Raw genomic sequence first — 26,766 nt, 5'->3', positions numbered from 1 at the left:
GCTCGGTTTTAGATAGCGAGGTACTTTTAGCCAGGCCGCCTTATGAGTGTGTATCTATCTTCCTGGGTTTAGGTCATTTTTTTCAGCCATATAGGTTTCCATGTATTAGTTAACTTTTATGTCCTGTCTGAGTATAAGTCCGACGGTAACGTTGCTTGGTTACCGTTCCGGACTACATGAAAAATGGCGGCGGATGTCCCACTCCGCTGGCTGGTTGACAGGTAGTTAACCTATAAAATGGAGTACAGACCACCAATAACGTAGCCCTGAGGAAGTCACGTGTATACATGACCCAACACGTCGACAACGTGGTGACGTACAACCGGCGGAACGCCATCTTGGTACACCTTTGATTCATGCAAATACACCCATAACATGGTGTGAAGGCTTGTATTTCACTATCAAAATGTCAGTGTGTCTTTGGCATTTTTAAAGCTATTTATACAGAATTAAAAGCGTTTTTGCACTATGGAGAATCTTTTCTCTTGTTCCATGAGCTACATGAAAGTTGGCATTTGTGAGGGTACCTACCAACCTATCCAGTGGAAGGGAAACCTGTGTTGCTGTGTGGTGTCAGTGTGGTTAAAGTCCCAGGAGATCAGGTAACAAGGAGTGCACTTTCAGGAAGGATCCAGGGGTGATCCAAAAGGCGCACTGGCCCTTTGGGGTAGCCGGCTTGAGGTGAGAGGCCATTGCAGCCAGTGAAGGATATATTGATGTAGTGAGCACACACACATCACATATTGCATGCCCTGGAGCATGAAGCACATTGATTGCATCTTTGCACATTTATTGGACTTTTATCATCAATTTATACATTTTTTCACATAAATGTAAATTTTGTTGTACCTATATCCCGCATTTGGGATTCACTGTGGTCCCAATTGCTTTTTATCCCATGGTAGGGATTGGGTTTATTATATGCGTTTATTCATCACTGATATTTTACAGTTCACTTATTGGGTCCCAGCATAGGACCTTTTGTATGGATTCACATATGTTCACTATTTTTCACGTTTAATATAGATCCTGAAAGGATCATATCACTGTTTTATCTAACATTTACATAGAGTATATATTGCTATATGTAGTGCTACACCATATTGTTTATTTGCCATTTCACCTATAGGATCAAGGTGTTAGCTGCTTAGTATCTTTTAGGTACATATTTAGCGCAGGGGGAACACTATACATTTAGTAAAGGAAAGATAGCCTCCACTCATCTCATGCCCTTGGAGGACCAGAGCGATGTCACTTCTGGTTCCGGCACTTTTTTTTTTTTTTTTTTTTAAAGCACCAGATCAGTAATTTTTTGATCTAATGCTTTACATTTCAGAGAAGAGATGTTGGGTCTTATTGAGCCCATATCTCTCCATAAAGAGTACCTGTCACTAATTATTTCTATGACAAGGGATGCATGCATTCCTTGTGATAAGGGATAACTTTTACAAGAAAAAAAAATACAAAAAAAGTTTAAAGTGCCGCCATACCCCCGTGCTCGCACGTAGTGGTGAACGCATATGTAAGCCATGCCCACATATGTAAAAAGGTGTTCAAACCACATACGTGAGGTATCGCCACAAACGTCAGAGTAAGAGCAATAATTCTCACACTAGACCTCCTCCGTAACTTTACGCTACTAACGTAGAAATTTTTAGAACATCACCCATGTAGATTTTTAGGTATCGCAGTTTCATGCCATTCCACGAGAGTGCACAATTTTAAAGCCTGACATGTTGGGTGTCTATTTACTAACCGCAACATCCTCTTTCATATTTTAGAAAGAAATTGGGGTATATACACAGGTGAAACTCAAAAAATTTGAATATCGTGCAAAAGTTCATTTATTTCAGTAATGCAACTTAAAAGATGAAACTAATACTGTATATGAGATAGACTCATTACATGCAAAGCAAGATAGTGCAAGCAATGATTTGTCATAATTGTGATGATTATGGCTTACAGCTCATGAAAACCCCAGATGCACAATCTCAGAAAATTAGAATATTTGTGAAAAGGTGCAATATTCTAGGCTCAAAGTATCCCACTCTAATCAGCCAATTAAGCCATAACACCTGCAAAGGGTTCCTGAGCCTTTAAATGGTCTCTCAGTCTGGTTCAATAGGAATCACAATCATGGGAAAGACTGCTGACCTGACAGTTGTGCAGAAAACCATCATTGACACCCTCCATAAGGAGAGAAAGCCTCAAAAGCTAATTGCAAAAGAAGTTGGATGTTCCCAAAGTGCTGTATCAAAGCACATTAATAGGAAGTTATGTGGAAGGGAAAAGCGTGAAAGAAAAAGGTGCACAAGCAGCAGGGATGACTGCAGCCTGGAGAGGATTGTCAGGAAAAGGCCATTCAAAAGTGTTGGGGACTTTCACAAAGAAGAGACTGAGGCTGCAGTTAACGCATCAAGAGCCACCACACACAGACAGATCCTGCACATGGGCTTCAAATGTCGTATTCCTCTTGTCAAGCCGCTCATGAACAACAAACAACGTCAGAAGCGTCTTACATGGGCTAAAGAAAAATAGACCTGGTCTGTTGCTCAGTGGTCCAAAGTCCTCTTTTCTGATGAGAGCAACTTTTGCATCTCATTTGGAAACCAAGGACCCAGAATATGGAGGAAGAATGGAGAGGCACACACTGCAAAATGCTTGAAGTCCACTGTGAAGTTTCCACAGTCTGTGTTGATTTGGGGAGCCATGTCATCTGCTGGTATTGGTCCACTGTGCTTAAGTCCAGGGTCAATGCAGCCATCTACCAGGAGATTTTGGAGCACTTCATGCTTCCATCCGCAGACGAGCTTTATGGGGATGCTGACTTCATTTTCCAGCAGGACTTGGCACCTGCCCACACTGCCAAAAGCACCAAAACCTGGTTCAATGATCGTGGGATTACTGTGCTTGATTGGCCAGCAAACCTGACCTGAACCCCATAAGAGAATCTATGGGGCATTGCCAAGAGAAAGATGAGAGACATGAGACCAAACAATGCAGAAGAGCTGAAGGCCGCTATTGAAGCATCCTGGTCTTCCATAACACCTCAGCAGTGCCACAGGCGGAGAGCTTCCATGCCACGCCGCATTGAGGCAGTAATTGCTGCAAAAGGGGCCCAAACCAAGTACTGAGTACATATGCATGCTTATACTTTTCAGAGGTCTGATATTTTGCTATGTAAAATCCTTGTTTTATTGATTGCACGTAATATTCTAATTTGAGATTGTGGATTTGGGGTTTTCATGAGCTGTAAGCCATAATCATCACAATTATAACAAACCACGACTTGAACTATCTTGCTTTGCATGTAATGAGTCTCATATATTAGTTTCACCTTTTAAGTTGCGTTACTGAAATAAATGAACTTTTGCACAATATTAAAATTTTTTGAGTTTCACCTGTATTGTGTTTTATTTAAAGTGAATTTTTTTTCCAAAAAATATATATTCATTTTTATAAACTGCACATTTAGGTTTTCGGCCAAGTGCATTTTGACTTTTCGGTTTCAGCACTAGAAATTTCATTTCAGTACACCACTAGCATTTTTGGTTTGTGGTGCTTGGGATGCAGGGATATTCCACTATTATGCCCACTTGCCTCACATTTCCAAAACGTGGCAAAGCACATGCAAATGTAGGCTAATTGTTAATGATGCCCTAATCATGGATAGCAGATGTATTTTACTGCATGACAAAACGTGCTACAAACATGCCAAAATTTGTGATGCTTCATGAATGAAAAAGGTTCTTGAGCTACTTTTGGACGTTTATTCCACGTAGGGTCGCCTATTTACTTAAATGGGCTGCCCTACGCGGCACAAATGTCCCTAAGTAGAACGATGTGTGTTCAGGCATCAAAAAAAAAAAAAAAAAAAAAAAAAGCAAAAAATTCAAGCAGGAACGTGCATTTTTGCTATGCTCAGGTATGAATGGAATGTAGTGGGAAGAAAAAAAAAAAAAAAAAAAAAAAGGAAGAATCCAGAACCAACAGTGTTGACATGAGAAAAGGCCGAGCCTGAAACGCGTTGTCATGCCAATAGCCTAACTTCACATCTGCATAGAATTGCTTGAGTTCCAGCAAGGTTCTCTTCACTGGAACAAAGGAGCGAAGCCCAACCCCTGAAAAAACAACCCCACACCATAACCCCCCCCCCCTGCACCAAACTTTACACTTGGCACAATGCAGCCTGGCAAGTACCGTTCTCCTGGCAACTACCAAACCCAGACATGACCATCGGATTGCCAGAGAAATGCGATTTGTCACTCCAGAGAAGAGGTCACCACTGCTCTAGAGTCCAGTGGCGAAGTACTATACACCACTGTAAAATAATTAACGAGCGCTTGGAGATAAATTGTAAGCAGTTGGCATAAAAAAAAAGAAAAAAAAAAAAAGGTACAAACCCCAAACCTTCACACTATAAATGATAACATATGCAGCGCTACAAAGAAGTAATATATGAATCATAAATCTAATAAAATATACATTGAATAGAATGAATGGAAGACTAAAGTGCTTAAAGTGATTAAAAAAACGTCCTCAGATGATGGTTCAATTGTCCCAATAAGGAGGTGCAAAGGTGGTCGACTCCGTGCTCAAAGGTGTGTAAAAATTATGCACTCACCAGAAAGGGCATAACGTGCGCATTTGAGTTGTCAGACCACTCCTGGTACTAGACGGCTGAAGCAATGCGGGTCATCTGGCAGGCTGTCACTCTGGTACGGATGCACCTTCCTCTAACCAGCAAGGGGACTCCAGACATCCAGCAATACTTGGCATAAACCTAATCCAGACTCCTCAAACCAGGGCACTCATACAGGATATCCACCTTGAGAAAAGGGGGGGGGGCTCGACCAAACAGCCCACCCCAAAAAAGCACTGATAGTGTAGTATGTTCAAAAATTCTTTATTGGAGTATCATGAAAGCAACTCGCAGGGTATCCCAGAAACAAAGATGGCCGCCGGCCTCCACGAGGTGCGGAGCAGCGTGACGTCACCAGCTAGGCTCCACCCCGACGTGTTTCGTGCAGACGAGCACGTTATCACCTCGTGGAGGCCGGCGGCCATCTTTGTTTCTGGGATACCCTGTGAGTTGCTTTCATGGTACTCCAATAAAGAATTTTTGAACATACTACACTATCAGTGCTTTTTTGGGGTGGGCTGTTTGGTCGAGCCCCCCCCCTTTTCTCAAGGTGGATATCCTGTATGAGTGCCCTGGTTTAGGTTTATGCCAAGTATTGCTGGATGTCTGGAGTCCCCTTGCTGGTTAGAAGAAGGTGCATCCCTACCACAGTGAGAGCCTGCCAGATGACCCGCACTGCTTCAGCCATCTAGTACCAGGAGTGGTCTGACAACTCAAATGCGCACATTATGCCCTTTCTGGTGAGTGCATAATTTTTACACACCTTTGAGCACGGAGTCGACCACCTTTGCACCTCCTTATTGGGACAATTGAACCATCATCTGAGGACGTTTTTTTAATCACTTTAAGCACTTTAGTCTACAATTCACTCTATTCAATTTATATTTTATTAGATTTAGGATTCATATATTACTTCTTTGTAGCGCTGCATATGTTATCAACTATACACCACTGCATCCGACGCTTTGCACTGCACTTGGTGATGTAAGACTTGGATGTAGCTGCTCGGCCATGGAAACCCATTCCATGAAGCTCTACTCCCATTGTTGTGCTAATCTGAAGACATGAAGTTTGGAGGTCTTTAGCAATAGACTTGGCAGACAGTTGGTGACTTCTGAGCACTGTGCGCATCAACATGCGTATACGCGACTGTCATTTTATGTGGCCTACCACTTCGCGGCTGAGTTAATGTTGCCCCCAATCGCTTCCACTTTGGTATAATACCACTAACAGTTGACCGTGGAATATTTAGTAGCAAGGAAATTTCACAGATGCACTTATTGCACAGGTGGCAACCTAACACGGTACCACGCTTGAAATCACCGAGCTCCTGAGAGCACCATTCTTTCACAAAATGTTTGTAGAAGCAGTCTGCATGCCTAGGTGCTTGATTTTATACACCTGTGGCTAAAAAGGTGATAGGAACACCTGAATCCAATGATTTGGAGGTGTGTCCCAATACTTCTGCAATATACTGTATTGCGCTTGCAAGAGCTTGTTCAATGTCCTGATTTTAAGGTGTCATTTTATCCAGAAATGAAGGTATTGTGTATTTTTCTGAGGCAGTTGTTTGAAACACATCCTTCCTTGAAAGCTGCTGGTGAAGAAACACTTTGATGATCTACAGGGGCTCAGAAATTAAAAAAAAATAAAAAATAAAATAGCTAAATAAGGGTCCCAATCTATTAATCTCTCACGATAATCCACTTTCCCTAATTTAAAAAAAAAAAAAAAAATTTAACCAAAAAACTGTTTAATGCTAACCATCCCTACACTAACCATGACACCTCTGATCATCCCTAGAAGTGTCCTGCCACCTCTGACTATCCCCACACTCAGCCTGACACCTCTGATTATCCCTACACTCAGCAATCACAAACTACAATGCTGTGTAGGAATTTGGCAGGTGGAGTAGATTAGAAGTAAAAGGACAAAAGTATGATGTGTGTTGCCATTGATATGTCCTGTATGGTGGTCAGAGTCCTCAGGCCACCTGCCATGTGAGTGTTCTGCAACAGAGTGTATGCAGACAGGGATACAAATGGAGAGGAGAGCGAGTGCTGAGGTGAGGGGTGCAGGAAGGGTGGGTTGTCAGCGTGTCCAAGGAGGAAAGTACCAGAAGTGTGGGAGTGATCGGGACTGAACAGAGCCACCAAGCAGAGTGGATCAGCTGAGGGAGCCGACGCGCTAGTGAGAGGCCACTGGAGAGGGGACTGCCTGCAGCATGGATGAGTGGCAAGCCGGCCAATTCTGGTGTAGCATGAAGATCTATTCAGGCTTCACCAATGTCCACTCTGAACAAACACCCCCACCCCCCCCCCCCACACACACACGTAAATGTAAATAAAATTCACCTGCTCGACACTAGGAACTGCATTGCACAGGCACAGAGTGATATGAATTGCACATCCTGCATCAAAAAAAAAAAAGGCTACTTTGACTTTTAATTATGGTCCTCATTTATTTCCATAAAGCATTTTTTTATGTCTTTATGGAACCTCTGGCATGGAAGGATGTGTTTTGTCATCCTCGTAGCATTTGGAAAAGAATATTTCAGCTTCGCTCTCGGCAGAAATTGCACTGTGGTAATGTTTACAAACTCTTGATCTTGGTCTCACCATTTTACTGAGAGGAGGAAAAGAAAAAACAATTTACTGACCAGACTATAGGTAAACATTATACTGTGATGGTGGAGAACACTACAGGGAAGCATTTAAAAGGTTAAGATAAAATAATTTGTCAGACAAATAAACCCTCTTAGCAGTCAATTAAGGCCTGACAAAAACTATTTACCATATCCCAACAAAATCGCCCAACCGTAGGGCAGGTGCCCACAAGCAAACTAAACTGAAGCCTTTGCCCTGCAGTTCTCCCTGGCAGAAATGCAGCTTTAAGTATTAAGTACAGGGGTTAGACAAAATAAAAAAAAATAAATAAATAGGAAACTACATTTGCAGGTGTTGCAGCGAAAACAAAAATGCGTTGCACCACTTCCAAGACGAAATATGTAACTTTCACACCTGCAAATCATGTAAAGTTTACGTTTAACTCCTGTACAGTGTTACAGGAACTGTATTACAGGATTTGTGTGTCATCAGCTGAGATTAGTTGCAATACACTAAATTTAAGACTTCACATAAAGTGTCAGAAATCTTTAAGGTCTTCATGTTCTGAACACCAAGTCAGATATCTTACTTTATTATTATACATTAACATATTCTACTCTGTTTTGCTATATAAATGAAAAAAGTCCAAAAATTTTGAAAGTGTTTTTCTTATACAATTTTGCAAATAAATATTTCATCATAAATCTTGCCCAAAATGTATTCAATTATCTTTAGTTAAAATAAAAAAAAAAATTACTTTTTTTATATTTGTTTTTTTTCCTACATACTGTCACCCTAGCAGTACAGTGTCACCATGGACACTGTACTACTTGTTGGGGGTGATGAAGATTTTCTTTTTTTTTTTTTTACACCGATTGCTTTTACACCCTTGCAGCCATTGAGAACTACTGTGTGAGCTGTGATTGGTCACAGCTTGTCACATGGTACAAGGCTGTTGTGAATAGCCTTGTACCATGTGACCTCTGATCATTCACAGATTTCACACGTAGTAAGCAATGATATCAGAAGTGACATCTTACTTACTACTCTGCATGTGATCACTGATTGGCTAACGCATGACGATCAGTGTTCCACTGTGTCCGGAGGACACAGCGGGCACCGGATCACGGCGCTGCGCGCACCGTCCAAAATGGCGGCAACCTGCCCCTGGACTGCCACCGTCCGGCCGTTTATATACAGTGGCCGGATAGAAAGTGGTTAAATCAGAGACCCAACAGCATAAAATATTAGTAGTTTAAATTTTTTTTAGGTCACATGATATTACAAAGGTCTGGGCAGGAAGGGGGTATAAGTGCCCAGTAGGCAAATGATTTAACTTTTTTTACCAGAACCAGTATTTAAAGTTCACCCCTTCACTGCCCTGTCACCAGTGTCATTTACAGTGTACAGATTTTTTTACTGATTTTTTTTAGTGTTGCTGGCGACTTCCAATAGTGTTAGCGTCAGTTAGCGCCCCTCCCCGATAGCATCAGATTGCCCGCTAGTACACCAGTAATCACAGTTAACCCCTCGATTGCCAGGAACACACACTTGTACACTAAACCTCCATTGCTAGTATAGTGTCTGATTGGATCAATATCTTTTATCAGATCAGCACTATACCAGCGTTCACATTCGTATAGCGTCCCCAAAAACGCAGCATTAGCGGGATAAGCCCAGACACCTGCGTTTAGCCCCTACGCCCGCCACCCCCCCCCCCCCCCTCTCCCCCAGCAAGTGCAGTGTCAGTAGATAACGGTCACTTGATACATTACACACAAAACCGCAGTGTTTACAGAATCAGATACATTTTTGGTTCAAGCAGTCCCCGACAGCCAGGCTCTCTTTTTCCCATGAGTCGCACTAGATACCTATAAATTTAATGGCCAAAATGTCCAACCAAAAGGTACACTAGTTTAGAGGCCTACAGGATTCTGAGCATATCAGGTGAGAGCAAAGGGGAATACTCAGTGACAGAATCTGCCTCAGAATACAAACCTGTAGACAGCAGCAGTACCCTGACAGTTAGCTCAGACAATGGAGAAAAGGTCCCTGCTAAAATCAGGCGTACCCGACCCCATTTCCAGGTTGCTGAGGTGGTACAAACGCATGATGACTCTCATATGCAGCAGAGTGGCAGTACTAGTGCCACGTTACCTTTCGTTGAACTGGGAAGCACCAGCGGCCTAGTACGTCCTGGTCTTATACATACCAGCACTGCAGTATCACTTTGTGATGTGGAGAGTCCCATAAGTGCAGTACAAGCTGGTGCGGTGGCGAGTACAAGTAGTGTCCCGCAGCCACCAAGAATTGGCACACAGGCCCGTAGAGCCCCTAGTATCCTTCCGGATGTGCTTGCAAATCCCGATTGGCAGCCTACAAATTCTGCAGCAACTGTACTTCCCCCATTCACTGCCCAACCCGGAATTCAGGTGGAAAGAGCAAATTTAAATACTCCCCTTGATTTTTAGGAGCGTTTTTTCACAGATGATCTTTAAGCATTGATTGTGGATCAAAGCAATTTATATGCACAACAATTTATTGCCGCCAACCCAAATTCAAACCTTGCCAGACCATTCTTATGGAAACTTTTAACGTTTTTTTGGGCTAACCCTCAACATGGGCATTATTTAAAATAAATATATAAAATAAATAATAATGAATTGCAGTTGTATTGGTGCCAGGGTGGATAAAAATCAGAGATAAAAAAAAAAAATCTGATTTTTATTTAAATCGGTTTTTTTTATTTAAATTGGATTTTTTTAAATAAAATGCTTTTTGAGGAAAATATATTACCATCCAAAGGTTATTCTATCATGAAATAAAGATTGTTTTTTTAATCATATAGAATAAGGCTGTATATGTTAAATTTGTTTTTTTGGTAAATAAATTTCATTAATCCATTCACAATGTCATGCTCTTCCAGAGGTTTTTGTAAGAATATTGGGCAGTTTCTCTGCCTACAAGATATTATCACAGATGCTTGGTTTACTTTTGCAGTTCTCAAAACTGAATTTGACTCAGCGGAGATCACATGCCTCTTCTTCACAGCAAAAATGTTATGACATGAACAGAGTTAAGAAAAAAGACCTTAATCCTATCTTCCACAAACCTATGAATACAGAATCAACCCCTTCAGTGCTAAGTTTCAAGAAGTTCTGTGAATAGAAACAATATTTTTCTGATTGTTTGGAGTGGAATAGATCTGCACAAGAAGAAAGTGAAACTTAAGTGTGAGGAAGGGGCAAGCATACAAGCAGTACAAAATGAAAGTGAAACTTTCTGAGCACAATACTGCACAGCCACAGACAAGACAAGTCTTTGGATCTTTTTGTGTGTATGACCTGAAGTTTATCACATTCTTTCCTTGGAGGAAAAAACCTATAATAGCAGCAGTCCGTAAAAGAGACCCAGTTTGGAAATATTTTAATGAAGTTCCTTTACCTATCGGTAAGACAGGCATGCGTGCAAACTGCAAACTTTGCAACAAAGAAATGCAAGGCCTGGTGGCCCGAATGAGGCAACATCATGAGAAGTGCTGTGATGAAGATGACCAAAGAAACACATTTGAACAGGCAGGATCTTCAGGTTGGTAAACATTTTTATTGAATCATTTCTAAAGACTGCCTTGAACTGTCATGTTTGAGCAAAATTATATTTTATTATTACTGCATGTTACTGTCATTTGGTACAGTTAAGAAAAGCAAATATTCCTTTTGGGGCAGTGCTGTGTACAATAAGCAGAAATTGTATAAACAATAAAATAACAGCATTGACTTTGTTTAGGGAAATTCATGGATTCTGGTAACTATCCACCTTCAAGATAACCATCCTCCTGTTCTACAGTTTCAGAGTTATCCATCCAGGATAGTGCTTCATTAGCATCATCATCAGACACCCACAGCCACATATCACTATCACCTAAAAGAAAGGAAACCCTTCCCTCCTGGAAACATCATAGATATGTTTGTGATAAAAACTAGCAGATTAGAAAAAGTTAATTGATGAAAAAATTGCCCAGTTTGTTTATGCAATAAACTCTTCTTTCCGTCTGACTGAGAACCCACATTTCATTAATATGGTTCAGTCACTGAGACCAGGATACAGTCCACCCAGCAGAGTAGATGTTGCAGGGCAACTGCTGGATAAAGTGTACGACAGAGAAATAGAGCAATGTGCAACAACTCTGGAGGGTAGAATTGTTAACCTAAGTATTGATGGGTGGAGTAATGTCCACAATGATCCTATTGTATGTGCTTGTATAACAACAGAAGAAGGGAAAGTCTTCCTTGCACAAACAATTGATACGTCAGGAAATGCACACACAGCAGAATACTTACAAGAAGTGGCAGTAAAAGCTCTAATAACAACATGTGAACAAAAATTCAAATGTCTAGTACGCAGTTTATTCACAGACAATGCTGCAAATGTATCCAAGATGAGAAGAAATTTAGAAGAGCAAGAAGGGAATACAAAGCTAATAACATATGGTTGCAGTGCTCATTTGCTGCACCTCTTAGCCAAAGACTTAAGTGTTCCAGAAATAAAGACTAATGTTGTTGAAATTGCTAAATAATCATCAAACGCCCAACCTGTGGGCTGTTGGGGGCGGAGCCTAATCATGGCGGCAGCGGAGAGCTCGTGGTAGGAGCTTTCGGCCGGAGCCCCTCCGACCGACCACCTTGTACCTATCCACAAAATGTCCCTGTAATATGGAGCCCTAGAAGCCTGAGACCTACCTCGGTCTGGCGGGCTTCCTTGGCTGAGAGGCGGCCTGCGTGAGGAAGAGCTGGGGAACGGAGATCATCGGAGAGAGACGGGGACGCTGAACGTGGTTGCCTGGAAACAAGGAGGCGAGGCCGGGGCATGTGACCGGCCGCAGTGCATTCCTGGGAGCGAGGAAGCCAGCCGGCCGGCTGGAGGCCGACGGAGGAACAGGAGAGATACCGTCCTGCTGGAAGACTAGCCACTGCTGGAGTCCGGTGGAGGTGAACTGTGAGGAACTGCCTGCACAACAAGTAAACGGAGGAAAGTCCTGGAGGGCCCCCCTGAGAATAAGAGAGTCGATCTGCTGGAGAATTGGAGCCTGGAGCAGTCTCATGAGAGGAGCAGGGAGGGTGAGTGACTCCGGCTGTGACCTCAAACATAAAAAATGTGTTGATTCTGGAGAGACTGTGTCGAGCTGAAGGAGGACAGAGAGAGAGAGAAAAGGGGGGGGGGGTCCCCAGAGAATATAAAGGAGAAGAACGTAAGGTGTAGGCAAAAAAAAAACACAGAAAAGCTAACAGAAGGGCTGGGATCTCTATCACTATATCATACTGATTTCTTCCTTCTCTGTGTAAAATTCAAGATATGTGAGAAAAATAAAAGAAATAGAAGAAATGAAAAATAAAAGTGCAAAAGGAACCGGGCCTAAAGGAACCCAAACGGGTACAATTAAAAAGTACACATCCCAGGGAAACCTGACCCCGGAAAGGCACCAGAGTAGAAATGACAAAGAAGAACTAGATTTAAGTATGCAAAGTAGTCCTAAACAATTAATGGATCTTGACATCAGCAGTCAACAAATATCAGAGACAGAAAATGAACTACAAATCCCAAATAAAAAAGATGACAGAGATGTTTAACCATTAGCCGCCCGGCCAATAGCCGTTTGGCGGCTTGAAAAGCGCTGCAGCTTTCCGGGTCCACGCCATTTGGCGTGCTCCCGCACATGCGCCGTTTGCGCTATTGCAGAGCGGCGCAGCAGCGGGATCTGTCACCGCCCGTGCACCTCGGACACGGCCGATGACAGATCCGAGTACCGGCTCCCGTTGCCGGTACCATGTGACCTGCCGCGACCAATCACAGCAGGTCACATGACAGTTGTATACAATGGATGGCTTCATTCATGATGCCATCCATTGTATACTAGTGCCTAGCTGTGAATGGTCACAGCTAATCACATGCACATGTCATGTGATTAGCTGTGACCAAATCACAGCTAAGCACAAAAAAAAAAAAAAAAAAAAAAAAAAGCTGAATGAATCGATTTCATTCAGCTAAATGCTTGCTTATAGCAAAGTAATTCTTTGCTATAAGCAAATTGTGTAAAAAAAAAAAAAAAAAAAAATACTGATCACTTCCCCAAAGTAGTACAATGTTACTATGGTAACATTGTACTATTTTGGTCATAGTAAAATATGAAAAAAAATCTTAAAAAAAATAAAAAAAAATGTAATAAAAAATTAAATATAATAAAAAAATAAAAAAAAATTAAAAAAAAATATAATTTTTTTTTTTTTTTCATACTGTCACCAGTCAGTGTCCCTGTTCACCGCCATGCCAGTTATATGATGACGCTGTACTGCACTGGTGACAGTATGTAAAAAAAAAAATAGTGAAAATAATATTTTTCATTTTTTCATTTTCGGAAAAATTATGACAAAAAAATACAACTTCAAAAAACTCGCCATGCCTCTTATGAAGTACGTCCGACTGTCTACTCAGCAAAAAGGGGTCATTTGGGGATATCTGTACTATTCTGACATTCTTGGACCTCAAGAAATTAGATTGGCTGTCAGTACTTCAGGATTGATCAATATTCAGATCTATACCATAGTTTGTGAACTCTATAACTTTCCTACAAACTAAATAATACATCCTAATTTGGGTTATTTTCACCAAAGACATGTAGTAGAATACATCTCGGCCTAAATTTATGAAGAACAATTATTTATTTGTAAACTTTTATAACAGAAACAAAGAAAAATGTGTTTTTTTTTCAAAATTTTTGGTCTTTTTTTGTTAATTTAGCAAAAAATAAAAACCCCAGCGGTGATTAAATACCACCAAAAGAAAGCTCTAGTTGTGTGAAGAAAATGATAAAATTTTAGTTTGGGTACAATGTTGTATGACTGCGCAATTGTCATTCAAAGTGTGAGAGCGCTGAAACCTGAAAAATGGCCTGGGCAGGAAGGTGTAAAATTGCACGGTATTGAAACGGTTAAAAATCTGGAGAAAACTATAAAGCAAGAAATGGTAAATATTCGGAGTGATCTGGGGCAGCTGCTGTTAAGAGTGGAGGAAACGGAGCAGAAAGTTAAAAATCAGACCCAGATCATTTCCGAAATAGAAAAGAAGATAATTAATATGGAAAAAGTTCAGGAAAAATTGCTGTATAAGGCGGAAATTCAAGAGAATAGAGAAAGAAGGAGAAATATAAGGATAAGAGGAGTACCAGAAAGCCTAAAAGGAGAACTAATGGAAGAGGCGGTTTGTAAAATTCTGAACTTTATAACGGGATACTCTGATATGGAAAGGACTGATATAGAAAGTCTCTTTAGAAATGGGAGACTCCAGGTGAACCGTGAGAAGGACAGGCCGAGAGACATACTTGTTAAATTTTATGAACTGTAGCAAAGGGAAAGAATCTGGAGGAAAATTAAGGGAAAAGCAGTAATAAAATATGGAGAAATGGACATCCAAATATATGCGGATTTGTCACCGGAGACTCTCCGAAGGAGGAGAGCTCTGAGGCCTTTGCTGGAGCAGATGAGAAAACAGAAGGTGCAATATAGATGGGGGATACCGGAGTGTTTAATAGGATGGAAAAACGGAGTAACAGCCCAACTGAGGTTCCCAGAGGACTTAAGAAATTTTTGCGATAGATTGGAAATGCAGAGAATTGAAATTATTGGTTGGGAAGAAGAACCCGGGGGAAGTGGATTGAGGGAAGGGGAGGGGTAGACACTGGTGGAGGGGGGGGCGGGGGGAGCGGAGGGGAGAGAAGATGTGCGTGTTTCTTTTTTTTTTTTTTCTCTTCTCTCGCCCCCGCTCCGTCGCCTGTCTCCTCCATAACCCCTCTAGCTTGACTCTCTTTTCTCTTCCTTTTGTTAAGAAGTATAGGTGGAAGGGGGGTCAATGGGGAGATCTGGTTGGAGGGGAGGCCATTCATGGGAGGAGTGTAGCCCTAAGAATAATATCAAAGGTGGACGTTATTTCCACAAATGATGCTTAGGCAAAGCGAAGGCCTAAAAAAAGGGGGGTGGGAGGGATGGCAGTGATGCGGGGGGGGGGGGGGGGTGGAGGGGACGAAGGGGAAGAGGAGGGAGGGGAGGGAGGGGAGAGATGGGAGAGATGGGGGAGATAGGGGGGGGGACAAGGGGGGAGAAAAAGTTAGGATAAAAACGCTCCATAGGAATAAGAAAGAGGAAAGCAAGGAGGGAAAAGGGGTTAGGAGGAAAAGAGTAAGATGGAAGAAATCCAATATATAACCTATAATGTAAAAGGGTTAAGCTGCCCAGGAAAGAGATTTAGGTTGTTTAAAGAATTACAGCATAGACAATCTTCAGTGGTATTCCTGCAAGAAACACACCTAGAGATGGAGTCGAAGGTTAGATTGAGGACTAGATATTTTCCAACATGGTTTTATGCGTACTCACCAATTAAAAGAGCAAGGGGAGTTGCTATAGGCTTTGCCAAGAATATAAGGTTTGAGGTGGAGGATAGATTAACAGATCTGGAGGGAAGGTTTCTGTTTTTGAGAGGTAGATTACAGGGAATTGAGTGCACAATAGCAAATATATATAGTCCAAATAAGAAGCTGGAGACATTCATGAGAGAAGTGTTGAAGAGATTGATGGATTTTAAAAGAGGGTGTATGATCGTAGTGGGAGACTTTAACCTCTGTATGGATCTGCGAATGGACACCAATTCTGGTATGCGGAGAGAGAAAAGCAAGTCCTTGAGAAGGTTAAAGAAACTGATGCATGAGTGTCAACTGGTGGATATCTGGAGGATTAGGAATATGAAGGAGAGAGATTATACTTTCTTTTCACATGTACATGAGACTTATTCTAGACTAGATTACATATTAGTAGAACATCAAATGATAGAGTGGGTGGGGGAAGTAAAAATAGGAGAAAGCACTCTGTCGGATCATGCCCCGGTTGCAATGAAGTTAAAATGGGGTAGAGAGGAGAGAGAGGGATATGTGTGGCGGATGAATGAGGCACTCCTCATGGATGAAGAGATTGGACAAAGAATTGAGAAGGAAATTGAATGGTTTTTTGAAGAGAATGAGACAGAGGATGTGTCGGTTACAACGGTGTGGGAAGCACATAAAGCCTACATTAGAGGTCTTCTCATTGCAATAGGGACAAAAAAGAAAAAAGAAAGGAGAGAAAACACAAACAGAATATTAAATGAAATATATGATCTTGAACAGGTACACAAAAGGGAAAGATCTAAGGAGATCATGCAGCTGTTAATAAAGAAGAACTAGAGAAAGTAATGGAGGAAGAAAAAAAGAAGAGTCTTTAATAAAATAATATGTGAAAGGTATAGATGGGGAGATAGGCCGGGAAAGTATTTAATGAGAACTTTAAGAAAGAAGAAAAATAGAAATATTGAGAAAATAAGAAATCCCAAGGGGGAATTTGTACACGCAACCAAGGATATTGCCAAAGTATTTAAAGAGTATTATAGTGGCCTGTATAATATCATTCCCCAGGATATCTTTAAGAAAACGGAAACAGTAAATAGAGGGAAAAGGAAGTTATACCTAGAGGACGCAGGTCTACCGAAATTAGGAGAAATACAACTGAACTCTTTAGAGGAAGAAATAACTTCAGAGGAAATAGAAATAGCGTTAAAAAGTATGGCGGGAGGGAAAAGTCCTGGTCCGGACGGATATACGGTAAAATATTATAAAACATATAAAGAGCTTTTAATACCCAAGATGAAGATCTATATGAACGCCTTGGGGAACGGGTTGGAGATGAGGGGAGAATCTTTACAGGCCAATATAGTACTGATACAAAAAGAGGATAAAGACCCCTCGCAATGTGCAAGTTATCGACCAATAGCGTTATTGAATGTAGACACTAAAATATTTGCAAAGGTGCTGGCAAATAGACTAAAAGAACTGATGCCGGAGTGGATACACAGAGATCAGGTGGGGTTTGTCCCGGGAAGAGAGGGTAGAGATAATGCTTTGAGATCACGGTTGCTCATCCAGGAGGGTAAAAAAGGAAAAACCCCAATGATACTGATGTCGATAGATGCTGAGAAGGCATTCGACAGAGTAAGTTGGGGTTTTATGATGGATACCCTGGAAGCGCTAGGATTGGGAGATAGAATGAGAGGGTGGATTGGAGAGTTATATAGAGGGCCTACCGCCACCATAATGGTAAATGGAGGAAGATCAGAGCAGTTAAAGATGTCAAATAGTACAAGACAGGGATGTCCACTGTCTCCATTGCTGTATGTGTTATCACTGGAGCCCTTGTTGTCTAGGATAAGGAAGAATATAGATATAAAAGGAATAAAGATAGGAGATCGAGAACATAAGGTTGCGGCGTATGCGGACGATCTGATGTTTTACATTGGAAACCCCAGAACATCACTTCCAAATTTAATGAAAGCATTGAGGGAGTATGGAGAACTGTCAAACCTGAAAATTAACCCGACAAAGACTGAAATCTTAAATATAAACCTTAAAAATAGTGAAAAAGAAAAATTACAAGAGGAATTCCCTTTCCTCTGGAGAGATAAAGAGTTAAAATATTTAGGAATAAAACTATCAACCTTAACAAAGAACCTATATAAAGCCAATTATATAGCATTATTAAATGAGATCAAGGAGGAGCTCAGGAGGGTGGGAAATGGAAATCCTTCATGGATAGGGTGCATAAACCTGATAAAGATGGTAATTGTTCCCAAAGTATTATACAAATTCCAAATGATTCCAATCAAACTCCCGGAGGCATATTTCAAAGAACTCAGGAAAATGATAATAAAATATATATGGAGAAATAAAAAACCTAGAATAGGTTATGAGACGTTGATTAGAAGTAAAGAGAGAGGAGGATTGGGGGTACCAGATTTAAAGAGATATTATAGAGCGGGGATTATTGCGAGAATCTTTGACTGGATCCATAACCCGGAGAAAAGTTGGGTTAAAATCGAGAATGCACTGAGTGGAATAAGTTTAAGTAAAAGTATATGGGTACCGGCACAATATAGGGAATTAGAGGAGAGCACTAGCACGTACACTTTTAATGTTTTAAAAGAATGGGATTCACTACACAGACAAAAGGGGTGGGTTTTTAATTCACAATTATTACCACTTAGAAATACAAAATATTTTATTCCAGGTATGGACAGTATAGCAGGGAAATGGATCATAAAACAAGAGGCGCAATTGAGAGATATAATGGTGGGAGAGGAAAATCGGGTCATACAAGGAAATGGAGGAAAGAAAGGGAGAAGTCTTTAACAAGATGGATAGATTGAGATACTACCAATTGAAGTATTTTTTTGAAAGCCTCCCAAAGCCAATAAGAACTAGAAAAGACTGGAATCCGTTCGAGAGAATATTTGAGACACGGGGAAATGGTAGACACGGAATGGCAAAAATATACAAGATATTAATGGAACTTGACACTGACACAAAATTAATGCACGTAGAAAAATGGGAAAGAGATATGGGAAGAAAAATAGAGGAGCAGGAGCAGAGGAAAATGTTCACATTAATTCACGAAAATATTAGTATGAGGGAAGTAGAAATAAATTATAAGTGTTTAAATAGATGGCACATTACCCCTAACGTGGAGCACAAGATGAATACGGAAATGTCACAGATATGTTGGAGAGGTTGTCGCGAGGAGGGCACGTGGTATCATATGTGGTGGGAGTGCCCAGAAATACAGGTGTTTTGGCGGAGGATAGTTTATTTGATAAGAAAAATTACCAAAATCAATATAGGATTGGATCCAGAATTATGTCTCCTCCACATCTCAGAACTCTCAACGAAGGTATATAAGAGTTCGGGGATATGGCAATATCTGACCGCAGCAAAGAGTCTGATCCCCAGGTACTGGAAGAAAAGAGAGGTGCCAACTGAGGAGGATTGGATGGGAAGAGTAAATCAGATATCTGGGACAGAAAGACTTTATTATACGTATGAGGACAAGTTAGAGATATATAATAAAAAATGGAAAGCCTGGGAAGAATATAAAGCAAAGGTGAAATACATGATGAGATAATTTTCCTGGAAGTGGGCTTAAAATGGAGTTTAGGAACAACAAAAATATATGGAGTAAACGAGACAAGAGAAAGGGTGGAGCGTGGGAGGGAGTGGGGAGGAGGGGAGGGGATGCGGAGAGGGAGGGGGGGATGTATGGGAGGGGGGATGGAAAAGGAAGTTATGTATATAATTAAATTATATAAGGAGAAATTACTGTTTAGATAACTATTTTAATAGAAATGTGGAAATGATTTGTATACGACTTGAAAAACAAAATAAATATTTATAATAAAAAAAAAAGAAATTGCTAAATACTTCCGTAACAATCATTTTGCTGCAGCAGCTCTGAAAAGGATGGGTGGAACCAAGCTAACGCTAAAGATGTTAGGTGGAAATCTGTGGTGGACTGTTTTGAGCAGTATATCAAGAACTGGCCTATTCTGATGACAGTTTGTGAAGAAAATCGAGATAAAATAGATGGCACTGTCACGGCCAAAATCCTCAACATAGGGCTTAAGAGAAATGTTTAAAATATGCTGAGCATCCTGAAACCCATCTCTGAAGCTTTAAACAAAATACAGAAAAATAGCGGTTTTATTGCTGATGCTGTTGAAATTTGGGAGGAACTGAGTGAACACTTAAACATAACTACACATGGACAGAATTAAAATTACAAGCATAAAAAAAAACAAATTGGACAAGTACTGTCTCCAGCTCATTTTTTGGCAAATATTGTCAATATCCAGTATCAGGGTCAAAACTTAAGTGCTGAGGAAGAGGAGTTAGTTATGACATGGGTTTCCAGCAATCATCCATCTATAATGCCAACTATAATAAACTTCAAAGCTAAGGGGGAACCATTCAAGAAATATATGTTTGCTGAAGATATTTTAAAGAAAGTCACACCAGCGAACTGGTGGAAGTCATTTAAGCACTTGGATTTCGAGACTGTTGAAGTAATGATTTCACTTTTAGCAGCAGTAGCTTCTTCTGCAGGCGTTGAAAGAATATTCTCTTCCTTTGGACTCATTCATTCTAAATTGAGAAATCGTTTGGGACCTGATGTGACGGGAGCGACTTTTGGGGGTGGGGGGACCTCTGTATCATCTCCCCAAATTCTTATGTTTAAGTGACCCTGTGCCTGTTGAAGGGTACAGGGTGTGTAAATGTGAATGTCCCAGTCTTGAACAAACACTATACACCTTTGTTCTCGGCCACATGGCTGTCCATTGTTTGTTTGCCATGTGCTAGCCCCATTGTGTTGTGTCTTCCTGTCCAGCCAACTATTATGGGATGCATGTGTCCCTGTATTATCCCTGCCATGTGGTTGCCTATTGTTCTACGCCATGTGCTTCATCCCATTGTTCTGTGTCTTGGTTGGATGGGGCGGCTGTTGATGTGTTTCCTGTCCCTGGTTGTCTTTCCCCGCCCTCTGTATAAAACATGTTTGTGTACAATAAAGAGAGTTGGCTTCCTGTATTAAGAGCTGGGTGCTGTCTTTTTCCAGAGGGATTTCAAGGGTGTGGTCCGTGGATGGTGTTCGGACAGGGGAAGCTGCGGTATATCTGATGGGGGGCACTGCTTCAGATTGAGTGCGGCTTTGAAAGAGTGCGATGCAGTTAAACACAGCAATCTAATTATGCCTTCTCTACTTTCACAGGTAAATGCATCTCTCCTACCTCCACTCTTAACTCAAAATCGCATTCACTCCTGTTATATTCAGAACAAATGGTGTATTTATATTTGTGTGTATGTTGACCAGTCCACACCTCTAGCTGCACCCAGTTTACGACTGTAGTCTGCTTCCTGAGAAACATCCCCCACTATTCATGTGATCCTTATCAGCTTCTAATTGGGGTGGAGTTGAATGCTCATTTGAGCATCTCCCTATAAATTTAGATCAGCTCATGGGGGGAGATCTCTGATGGGGGGCACAGTCTCTGATGGGGGTGCTGCTTCAGATTGAGTGCAGCTTTGAAAGAGTGCGATGCAGTTAAACACAGCAGTTGAACTAAAGCAGGAGCACTTAAGCAGCAGGAAGACACAACAACAGCAAGAAACTCTACTGCACGCTGGACAGACTGCAAGCAAACACCCTGGAAAACCTCTCTTACATACCGGAGTCCCACTCCGTGTACCTTTTATACAATACGTCCCCTCTTCTCTTCATATTACTATCCTCTGTTCCCAAATTTCATTTCTTTACCCCTCTGCTCCACCCCAAAACTTGTACATCTCCCCCTCATTGCTATCATCTCCCTACTACTGCTCTCATCACCCCCCCCCCCCCCAAAATGCCTCTTCTACTCCTCCTCATTTTCCTCTCCTCCATTCCCAAAATCCATTCACTTTATCCCTCTGCTCCTCCTAAACATTTGTATATTGTGTCCTCACTGCCTCCTTCGCCCCTCTATGGCACCCACCACCTCCTCCTATTACTCCACTCTCACACTGACCCGAACACCTCCACTAGGAGTTTCTCACGCTCCTGCACATCCCGCTCCCATGCCACCTTTCTCACCCTTCTCCTCCTCCTAGCCGCGGGGGACATCTCCCCGAATCCTGGCCCTCCACCACCTCCCTCACAACACCCTCCTGCCTCCACGTCCTACCGCAACCCCCGCAACCTAGTATCTGTCCCCGTGCTCCCTAAAATCTCCCCCCCGTTTTCATGTGCACTCCTGAACGCCCGATCGGTGTGCAACAAGCTTACTGCCATCCATGACCTCTTTGTTTCCCACTCGACAACCCGGCCACATCCCATCTCCTCCACTTAACCTCCTCTTTTGCACTTGCACAGTGCATACAATCCACCACCCACTCCGACGGTAATATTCTTGATCTTGTCTTCTCCAACCACTGCGCTCCACAACCTCACTAACACCCCCTGTCCACAACCTGATTACCTTCTCTATCTCCTCGCCCTCCAACGCCTACCCCTCCAAATGTCACACTACTACCAGCCGTAACCTCCGCAACCTTAACCCTGCCCCCCTCCACTCTGCAGCTGATCAACTCCATGACAGCATCCTCCCCCTGTCCTGCCCCGACTTGGCTATGACTGCGTACAACAACGCACTGTCAACAGCCCTTGACTCACTAGCGCCTTTAACCACACGCAACATCAGACCCCGACCGCTCCAGCCCTGGCAGACTGATCACACCAAAACCCTCAAACGACACAGTCCTGGAGCGACTATGGCGCAAAACAGAATCCCAGCAAGCCTTCACCCGCTACAAATCTGCCTTCCGCACCTACACCTCCTCCCTCCACGCAGCCAAACAAGCCTACTTCCTGACCCTCATCAAGACCCTCTCCTCCAACCCTCGCCGACTCTTCTCCACCTTCAACTCTACTCTCTACACCCCCACCTCCACCCTGCACCTCACTCACCGCCCTTGAGATTGCCAATCACTTCAAAAACAAGATTGACACAATTCGCAAGGACATTGCCGCAACTCACACGCCCTCTCAACCCGTCCCCTATCACACAGCTACCCCCTCATCCCCCCTCCCCCTCGACATTACCCGCAGGGACTTCGTCACTGCTCAAACTCCTTCCAACCCCGTTCCCCCTCACTCAGCTACCCCCTCATCACCCCTCTCCCACGGCCCCACCACTGCTCTGACCTCCACCCCACCCTACATTCCTCATACTGAAGCTCCCCCAACACTCCGCACCTTTGACCTTACTACCATCGAGGAAGTCTCCAAGATCCTCTCTGATGCCCGCCTCAACACCTGCCCCCTCGACCCTACCCCCTCACAATTCCTACGACCTCCCTCCCTCCCTCTCCATCCTACGCTCCCTCACCCACATCTTTAATCTCTCCCTCTCCTCCAGCACTTTCCCCTCCCAACTGAAGCATGCACACATCACCCCCATACTTAAAAAGCCCTCCCTGGACCCCAATGACCCGAACAACCTCAGACCCATCTCCCTGTTCCCATTTACATCTAAACTCCTCGAGCGCCTCGTCTACACCCGCCTATGCTCTCACCTCAACGACAACAACCTCCTCGATCCCCTACAGTCTGGCTTCCGTCCCCTACACTCCACCGAAACCGCCTTACTCAAACTCTCCAACGACCTGCTAACTGCCAAAGCTAATGGCCACTATTCAGTACTCCTACTCCTTGACCTCTCTGCGGCCTTCGACACAGTCGACCACCCCCTCCTCCTCAAAAAACTACACTCCCTCGGCCTCAGAGATTCTGCTCTCGCCTGGCTCTCATCCTACCTGTCACAGCGCTCTTTCAGCGTTACCTATAATGCTACCACCTCCCCCTCACTCCCCCTCTCTGTTGGGGTCCCTCAAGGCTCCGTCCTTGGGCCCCTTCTCTTCTCCATCTACACCTCCTCCCTTGGCCAACTCATACACTCTCACGGCTTCAACTACCACCTCTATGCCGACGACACACAAATCTCTCTCTCAACCCCCCACCTCACTCCCTTGGTCTCTGCCCGAATCACACACCTACTGAGCGACATATCAGATTGGATGTCGCTCCACTTCCTTAAACTGAACCTCTCCAAAACCGAGTTTGTCTTCCCCCCAGCCCGAGCCCCAACCCCCATTGACTTCTCCATCACATCCAACAACGCCAATATCAAACCCACCCTGCAGGCCAGAGTACTTGGTGTCATTCTGAACTCCAACCTATTCTTCCAGCCCCAAGTCCAATCTTTAACAAACTCGTGCAGACTCCACCTCCGCAACATCGCCAAAATACGCACATTCCTAACCCCAGAAACCACTAAACAGCTCATCCACTCCCTCATCATATCACGACTCGACTACTGCAACTCCCTCCTCACTGGCCTGCATCGCCGCTGGCTATCCCCGCTTCAGTCGATCCTGAATACGGCTGCCAGACTCATTCACCTTTCCAACCGCTCCGTTTCCGCCACCCCCCTCTGCCAATCCCTCCACTGGCTTCCGATTGCGCAACGGATCAAATTTAAAATCCTAACACTGATGTACAAAGCTGTCCACCATACTGCCCCGAACTACATCACCGACCTAATATCCAAGTACCACCCAGCACGCACACTCCGCTCCTCACAAGACCTCCTCCTCTCTAGTTCCCTGGTCTCCTCCTCCCATGCCCGCCTCCAGGACTTCTCCAGGGTGTCACCCATCCTCTGGAACTCCCTTCCCCAACCCATCAGATTATCACCTACTCTCCTCTCCTTTAGGTGCACCCTGAAAACCCATCTCTTCAGGGAAGCCTACCCCCTGCTAACTTGACCGACCTACTCCACTCTTCCTACCACTCCATCCCCCAAAGCTATCTCCTCCTGTACCACTATCCCGTCCCTTCTAGATTGTAAGCTCGAAAGAGCAGGGCCCTCGATCCCCTCATGTTTTGCATTGTATTGGTATTGTTCTGTCACATGTTCTGTCCCCCTTTGTAATGTACAGCGCTGAGTGAACTATTGGCGCTTTATACATACTGTATAATAACGGAATATACCCAAGTGCGGTCGGGTACCGGTTCCGTTTCACCTGATAAAGCAGGAAAGCTTGTTTTTCTTTTCCAGATTATAAACAAAGAAGAAGATGAAGATGACGAGTGAGCTACAGAGGACAGTATTTAAGTTTTTCATTTGTAGGCGGGGCTGACAGTCTAAGTTTCTTAAAATATATATATTTTGTTTAGCCAAATTAGTTAACAAACATGGATGTTTGTTTAAGCAAATAACATATGCTGTAATGTTATTGTTTCAGTTGAATAAATCTATTTAAATTGTTATTATTAAGGTAATGATTATTTTTCTCCTTCCTAAGTACAACAGAAAAGTTGTCCAAATATGAATGATTAACCTATTAAACTGGGGATAAAAAAACTAAAAGGAAAAGTTGTTATTCTAAAAATCTTCATCTACTTGCATATTAAAGTTATACCAGCAAGAATTAGTCTTTATGTAGAAAACTATGATTTAAATCAAGCCTTACTGACTAGTGATTTAAATCAGTTTGGTTTAAATCAAGTCCACCCTGATTGGTCTACAGACCCGATTCATCATATGCCCGTGTTCTGATGCCATGGCCAGGCATAGATATGAGACGATATTGCGTTTTATGCACTTCAACGACAACACGCTCAGTCATCCTCGGGGTGACCCTGAATTTGACAGGCTCCAAAAAATTTGGCCCCTCGTAAATCACTTTAACTAAACATTTGCAGATGTGTATACTGCCCAGCAAAACATCTGCGTTGAGGAATCCCGCATTAATTTTTCTGGCCGCCTTGCATTAAAACAGTTAATCCCCAGCAAGCGTGCCAGATATGGGGTCAAGGTGTATAAGACCAGTGAGGGCAACAGGCTATACATATCAGTTTTAGATTTACGAAGGAAATGTCATGTGGAGCCCCCCGGATGCCCACACTACATGGGGAGCAGTGGCAAGATAGTTTGGGACTTGGTGTCATCCTTTTTCCATTTGGGGTACCATTTATACGTGGGCAATTTTTATTCAAGCGTGTCACTATTTAGACATTTGTACAATCTTGGAATTGGTGACTGAGGCACTATGCGACCTAATCGCTGGGGCTTCCCCCAATGGCTTGTAAATACCAGTCTTAGAAAGGGGGAAAAAGCCTGCTTGAGAAATGAAGAATTGCTCGTAGTGAAGTGGAAGGAAAAAACTGAATGTTTTCTTCCTGTCTTCCATTCACGCAAATACGACCATCCACTTAGTTTCCCAAAAAGCCAGACACTGGTACAAAAAAAGTGTCTCTCAATTGGCTTTATATAACGCTTTACAAAGCAACTGGACATAGTAGATCTGTCCTAAAATTCCAGGAAGAGATCACGGCCTTTTAGTATCCAAAAGGTGCTATGCCCCAACCCAGATGCAGTTAGCCGGCTGCATAAGAGGCATTTTGCCGATTCCATTCCTGGTACCCCAACCCAAAGGAACCCCCAAAAAAGATGTGTCTGTAAGAGACATGGAATTAGGTGTGACAGACGCATTTTTTGTCCCTCCTGTCCTGACCAACTTGGCCTCTGCATCAAGGACTGCTTCCGTCGCTACCATACGCTAGTGGGAGTATAGGGTACAGCACAGCACAGTTCAGGGCACATTTACAAAGGGTCTCGAAAGAGGTTGGGTAGTCAGGAAACTGGCTATCGCATTTGGAGAGACCCTACCATCGGTTTTAAACCGTTAAAGTTTGAAGAAAAAAAAGTTAAACGCAAATCCCCCCAAAAAATTTAATTTTAAAAATCAAAAATAGTTATAGTTTTTTGTGTTGCTATATTTGTTATTGTTCTACTTTTACGGTTTTGTTACTGTTTGTTGACCATTGCGGTTCTTTGCAGGAATGCTTTCAGCTGCAGCACTAACCTGTTTATTCTGACAACAGGAACTTGCTCTCAGAATATACATAAATCAGCGGGGGCAGCGCTGTTGGATGAGATTTTTCATCTGTAGTTTTTAAAAAAAAAAAAAAAGCATGGGGCCTGGGGTGGCCAGTGGGATGATGGCCCCTATGCTTC

At 42.7% G+C, this 26,766-nt stretch overlaps 1 protein-coding gene and 1 pseudogene across 1 annotated transcript in view; one reads left to right on the top strand and one right to left on the bottom strand.

The window, feature by feature from the left end:
- Positions 1-26,766, bottom strand: part of RTF1 (RTF1 homolog, Paf1/RNA polymerase II complex component) — a gene marked incomplete at its 3' end in the record, with an annotated part of 142,978 nt that overhangs the window by 62,848 nt on the left and 53,364 nt on the right. The gene's annotated exons all lie outside the window — the stretch shown is intronic.
- On the top strand, positions 10,515-11,603 carry LOC149441059 (uncharacterized; annotated as a pseudogene).

Source organism: Staurois parvus, unplaced genomic scaffold (assembly GCF_062004578.1).
Source record: "Staurois parvus isolate SC_StPar_1 unplaced genomic scaffold, SC_StPar_1.0 ptg001032l, whole genome shotgun sequence".
Lineage (NCBI taxonomy): Eukaryota > Metazoa > Chordata > Amphibia > Anura > Ranidae > Staurois > Staurois parvus.
Note: the sequence above shows the minus strand (reverse complement) of the source record. Positions and strands in the feature narration are given on the sequence as shown.